Source organism: Peromyscus californicus, unplaced genomic scaffold (assembly GCF_007827085.1).
Source record: "Peromyscus californicus insignis strain IS unplaced genomic scaffold, ASM782708v3 Scaffold_6__1_contigs__length_162567912, whole genome shotgun sequence".
Lineage (NCBI taxonomy): Eukaryota > Metazoa > Chordata > Mammalia > Rodentia > Cricetidae > Peromyscus > Peromyscus californicus.
The window spans coordinates 135,277,032-135,283,300 of record NW_026294584.1 but is presented as its reverse complement, the minus strand read 5'-3'; the positions used below and the strand labels follow the sequence as shown (position 1 = coordinate 135,283,300).

General features: G+C 47.0%; 1 non-coding gene across 1 annotated transcript; it reads right to left on the bottom strand.

Annotated features, from left to right (window-relative positions):
• Positions 1-4,439: 4,439 nt before the first annotated feature.
• Positions 4,440-4,546, bottom strand: LOC128100262 (U6 spliceosomal RNA). Its single transcript, XR_008214763.1, has one exon. It is a non-coding gene; the product is annotated as a U6 spliceosomal RNA (small nuclear RNA).
• Between the last annotated feature and the right edge of the window lie 1,723 nt (positions 4,547-6,269).

Sequence of the window (6,269 nt, the reverse complement as noted above, 5' to 3'; positions counted from 1 at the left end):
CCAGGTGTTTTATTGAAAGACCGTTTAAGATTAGAGCAATAGACCAGGCTGGCCTCGAACTCACAAAGATCAGCCTGCCTCTGTCTCCCAAGTGCTGGGAGTAAAGGTTCACACCACCATGACTGGCTTCCTCTCTCTCTCTCTCTCTCTCTCTCTCTCTCTCTCTCTCTCTCTCTCTCTCTCTCTCTCTCTCTCTTTCTCTCAGGACAGAACCCAGGGCCTTAAGCTTTCTACCACTGAACTAAATTCCCAAGCCCTATTTTCTTTTTTTTTTTTCTTTTTTTTTTTTTTTTTTTTTTTTTTTTTTGGTTTTTCGAGACAGGGTTTCTCTGTGTAGCTTTGTGCCTTTCCTGGAACTCACTTGGTAGTCCAGGCTGGCCTCGAACTCACAGAGATCCGCCTGGCTCTGCCTCCCGAGTGCTGGGATTAAAGGCGTGAGCCACCACCGCCCGGCCCTATTTTCTTTTTAAAAACACAGGATGATAGAATACAAGGCCCCATGATACACATCTCTCTTTAGCCTGCCATGACAGCCCTCGGAGCGTAAGACTCCTGGAGGAATAGCCGAAGCCTCAAGACAGAAGAATGTTTGGGGAGCTCCAAGGTAACAAGTGCTAAGATGAACTCGGCCCTCCACTTTCTCTGGGAGGCCTCTGCTTATCCTCAACACACACAGACCAGCCTCCACTGCCATCACCCCCCCTCCGCCCCCACTGTGTATGCAGCTTGGGGATGAGGGAACAAAGTGATAGCTAAAGCCACCTCATTTCTTCAAACCTTCGCCAGATGACGATGTCCGGTTTCAATGGGGACTTTCAAACTGACTTTACAGTGGACTTCCAGGGCTGGGGTGTGGCTCAGAGATACAGCTCTTGCCTGGCATGTAAGAGGTCCTAAATTCCATCCCTGTATTTCAAAGCAACAGCACACACTCTGTCAATCCTGACTTTTTCACTCGGCATCTTACTCTTCCCCTAGGAATGAAACGGGAGCCTCCAACTGTGTTGACAGGGTGGGAAATTTTGTCTTACCCTTTCTCTTCCCCGCCTTGACAAGGCTTTAGTGGGGTTTACTGCCTGCAGAGGGCGTAGGGAGTCGGAGACCAATGTTGTTCTCTAATTTTCCCTCTCCAGGGCCAAACTAAATTCCAGAAAACCGCATACAGTGGGGATTTTTGTTTTCTTTCTTCCATCCCCAGCCCTGGTGGCGGCAGGGCTCAAAGAGCAGTCTGTTCTGGGGCGAAGCCGGCGTCTGCCTCTCTCCCAAACCAGCCCTGATCAAATCCCAAGCCGCCAGTCCTTAGATAACGTGGCTGAGAAACCCTAAACCAGCCGCTCCGACTTGCATCAGTGCCCAGCTTCGCTGTCTGGAAATCGAGCCCCGCCGCTGAGATGCTGCTCTGATTGAGCGTTGAGCGGCACAGCTGGGCTCTCTTACTGGCTTTACAGCCCGGACCAGTGGACCTAGACAAAGAAGGTTTTCAGAAAGTCTGTCCAGGGCTTGAGCGTTGGTGCTGTTTTGTGGCCCTTGGCACATGTACTGGGTTTTAGGACCTTTGTCCATCCCCAGCAAAGCAGAAGGTAGGTTCATGTAGCAGTGAGGGGGCTGTTTGTCCAAGGTGCCTACAAGATCCTGGCAGAAGAGTGGGTGCAATTGTGTTTGAGGAACAATGTGAAAGTCAGAAAAAGAAAAGCAGGAATGGAGTATAGATGGGTTCCTTTCCTTATTCATTTTCTTCCTTTCTGTCTTCTTCTTCCTCCTCTCCTCCCTATCCTCCCCTTCCTCTTCTCCTTTTTCCTCCTCCTTTCCATTCTGGAATTTGAGTCCAGATCTTTGAACACAAGTGCTTAGCGACTGAGCTACAGCTTCTATCTGGACCATTTCTGCTTTACTGGGGGAAGGCATTAGATGGGTAAACTGTGAGGAGACAGGGACTCATGTGAATAGAGACGAAGCATAGTTTCCATTATTACAGAATGTGTATTGGTGCTGGGCAGTGGTGGCACACCTCTCTAATCTCAGCACTCGGGAGGCAGAGGCAGGCGGGTCTCTGAGTTCAAGGCCAGCCTGGTCTACAGAGTGAGTTCCAGGACAGCCAGGGCTGTCTGTCTCGAGGGGGGAGAGGGAAGTAAGATGTAAGAATGAAGAATGTTTATTGAATGATTTTTCAGTTGGATGCTAAAGGGGCATGCAGGTCACAGGAAGTAGAAAACAAGGTCAGAAGCCATGCCCATAACTGCAGCCTTTGGAAAGCTGAGGCAGGAGGATCGATGAGCGTTGAACTCCACAGAAAGCTACATAGTGAGTTCCAGACCAGCAGGGGTTAAGGGAAAGATCTTGTCTCAAACAAAACCAAACCGGAACAAACAGAAGATGTGCTCAGGTGACAGAAGATTTGCCTAGTATGTGTGAGGGCCCTTAAAGAGTTTCTTTCTTCAAGATGAAAGAATGGAGATAGGAAACACCAGAGGCCCAGTGCCCTACAGCCTATTCTGAAAATTCTGGGAACATCCTCAGTGATGCAGAAGGTGGTGCCAGAGAGCTGAAGTGTGCCAAGGAGTTGCTTCTGGGTCCAGGGTCTGTGCTGCTCCCTAAGGGGGAGTGCAAACTCATGTGATGTGCAAACTTGTGAGAACTAAACCTGTGAAATAGGTCCTTGCAGGGCAAGAAAAAAGTGTCAAGTCCTCACTGGTGGCTGGGAAGTGCTTAGGGGAACGGTGAACCGCAGAGCTCGATGGTAGATATGACTCGGGAGCGTGCAAGATTCTGCTTAGAGTTGCCTCTCCTTAGTTTCAGCTTCCTGATTCCCCACCATTATCTGTGGCGTCAGACTGCAGGATGCAGGCAGGAGAATGTCTTTCTGGAGAAAGGTAAGGGAGTGTCTTTCAAGTAGGGTTTAGAACTCCCATCACCTCCCAGCCCTGCCACACACACACATACACCAGGATGGGACCCAGGGCTTCAAGCATGCTAGGCATGTGCTCCTCACTGGCTATCACCTGCAGCTCCTGAGGTAGGGGTTAATGATCAGAGAAACAGAAGTAGAGCTTCAGGGGAAGCTCTTCTGACTTACATTTCGGCATCAGCTAAAGAGAAATCAAGAGTTTTTCTGTCCTAGGTGAAAAGATAAACTTTCAATTGTAGTATAAAAATAAAAAAGAGAAATCAAAATGACTTTTCTGGGGGCTAGGAGTGTAGCTCAGGGGCAGAGCTGCTTGCCATGCATAACCTAAAAACTTGGTGTCAATACCCAACCGTAAAAAGATGAGGGTGGGTAGTGGGGAAGGAGGAAGAAATGCTTTTTACCTATATCCTCTGGGCTTCCTACCAACAAGGCAAACTTCAGTGGAGGAAAAAAATTGATATTATTCTATGGAAAGCCTAAGCAAATAAAACTGTACCGCACCCCCATAAGTGTCTGGTGAATTGCTGGGGAATCCCTTTTACTGGTGGAAGGCAAAAAGCATGGTTGTCATGATTTGGAAGCAGAAGTGCACAAAGTTGATCCAAACAGCACATAACCAGCCATGGTGGCATACTTGGGTCAAACTTGGTCAGCCAGAAGAGAAAACGTGGGCATGTGGCTCAGTGGTAAAATTCTTGTCATGTGTAGGCTCAGAGTTTGATCCGTAGAGCACAGACTAGCAAACAAGCCTGGCAGTGGCCCAAACCTATAACCCTAGCATGCCAGAGGCTGAGGCAGGGAGACCTTGAGCCAGCCTGCTACACAGTGAGCACAAACCGGGCATGGCGGAACATACCTGCAATCTTAGCACTGGGGAGGGGAAAGCAGGCGGATCAGATGTCTAGGTCATCTTCATGTACACAGGGAGTTAGGGGTCAGCTTGGGCTACATAAAATCCTGTCTAAAAAATAATGGGTGTGTAGGGTGCATTCTCACTTTGGACTGGAAAAGGAAGTATGTCCAAGCAAAGGATTGCTCAGTGGAAAACTTCCAAGCACATACTTCTGCTCTGGGAATACCTCCTTACCATTCCCTGAATACTGTGCTGAAAACTGGGCCGGGGGTATGATAAAGTCATGATCTCTTAGTATGTGAATTGCTGAGGATTTCCCCTAGCCCATGAAGTTTATTTTGATGTGAGCATAACATTATCACCCTTTCTTCTTTTCTGTAACTTCCTTTGTCTGGTTTCTTTTGTTCCTTTTTCTAAAAGTACAGATTCATGCCAGGCAGTGGTGGCACCTGCCTTTAATCCCAGCATTCAGGAGGCAGAGGCAGGCAGATGTTCGAAGCCAGCCTGGTCTACAGAGTAAGTTCCAGGACAGCCAGAGCCACACAGAGAAACCCTGTCTTGAAAAACAACAACAACAACAACAACAAAGTATGGATTTATTTATTTGGTTTTTTTGTTTGTCTTGTTGTCTTTTTTTTTAATCTTTTTTATTTTTATTTATTTATTTTTTTAATTTTTTTTCTTAATATGGAACGCTTCACGAATTTGCGTGTCATCCTTGCGCAGGGGCCATGCTAATCTTCTCTGTATCGTTCCAATTTTAGTATATGTGCTGCCGAAGCGAGCACTTTTTTTTTTTAAAGATTTATTTATTTATTATGTATACAGAGAAGGGCACCAGATCTCATTACAGATGGTTGTGAGCCACCATGTGGTTGCTGGGAATTGAACTCAGGACCTCTGGAAGAGCAGTCGGTGCTCTTAACCTCTGAGCCATCTCTCCAGCCCCCTTTTGTTTTTTTTTGGTTTTTTTTTTTTTTTTTTTTTGTTTTTGTTTTGTTTTTTGTTTTTTGTTTTTTCGAGACAGGGTTTCTCTGTGTAGCTTTGCGCCTGTCCTGGAACTCACTTGGTAGCCCAGGCTGGCCTCGAACTCACAGAGATCCGCCTGGCTCTGCCTCCCGAGTGCTGGGATTAAAGGCGTGCGCCACCACCGCCCGGCATCCCCTTTTGTTTTTGAGACAAGGACTCACTATGTAGTCCTGTTTGGAACTAAATAAACTCGACTGGCTTCGAACTCACAGAAGTCTGCTTGCCTTTCTTCTTGAGTACTAGGATCAATAAACTGCCATTATGCTCAGCATCCTTTAACTCTTTATGACTTAATCTTGCACTTTATTTTCAATGTTGGGGATTGAATATAGGGCCCACACATGCTAGGCAAATCCTCTGGCTTTAGTCTTTTTCTTCATTTAAGAAAAACATTGAGATAGGGTCTTGCTAAGTTTGCTGAGGCTGCCTTTGAACTCAGTCTGTAGCCCAGACAGACCTTGAACTTGAGATTCTTTTGTTTTAGCCTCCTTACTATCTGGGATTACTGGTCTGCACCACTAGACCTGTTACTCTTGCACATATTCATCCATGGAGATGGTAAACACTCATCACTTTTCCTATCTATTATGCAAACCTGTGTAAGGTCAGAGCCACAGGGCTTCAGCAGAGGTCCTGCTATTTATTCCATCATCCAGATGGAATGACCTGACCATACCGGAAAGGAAGAGAAGAAGCCAGGAAGGACGGTTCAGTCCTGGTGTGGTGAAGCATGACTATGGTGCCAGCTGCTGGGGGGTGGGGCCAGGCAGAAGGATTATTTCAGTCCAGGAATTGAGAGACTAGCCTGGGTGACATTCTGAGACCCTTGCAATAGCACAACGAGAACTGTTAATTCAGTCAGGGTTTCTCCCTGCTCCTGGAAACGATCCTGTAGAGGCAAACTCTGTAGAATTACTTGCAGATAATGGACCCAGGAAAACACGGATGGAAATAAAGATGTCCTCACTAAAGGACAGAGCAGGTGGCACTGATGAGGACGGGGAGAGGAAGGGTGAGGAGTAGAGCATGTCTGAATGAGTTGCAGATGTGTTGAAAGAGAGCTCAGAGTTTCCAGGGTGAATTTATTTCTCCAGGGGAACTTCCATTTCCTGGAAGCAGCTAGTGCAAAGGATAATAAAAAGACGCTGGACCTCAGGGCTTGGGTTACAGCTCAGAGTAAAAGCATTTGCAAGGTCCTGGGTTCCATCCCCAGAACTACAAAAACGAAATGTGTATAGGACCTGAAGTTAGAGCTTCTGAGTTGAAGTCCCATGTAAGATACATATGGGGCAAAGGATGCAGTTCAGTGGTGTTTAGCTAGCATTACAAGCCCTGAATTTGATTCCTCATCTCTAGCACCAGATTTTTTTTTTCTCTCGAGACAGGGTTTCTCAGTGTAGTTTTGTGTCTTTCCTGGAACTCACTTTGTAGACCAGGCTGGCCTCGAACTCACAGAGATCCGCCTGGCTCTGCCTCCCGAGT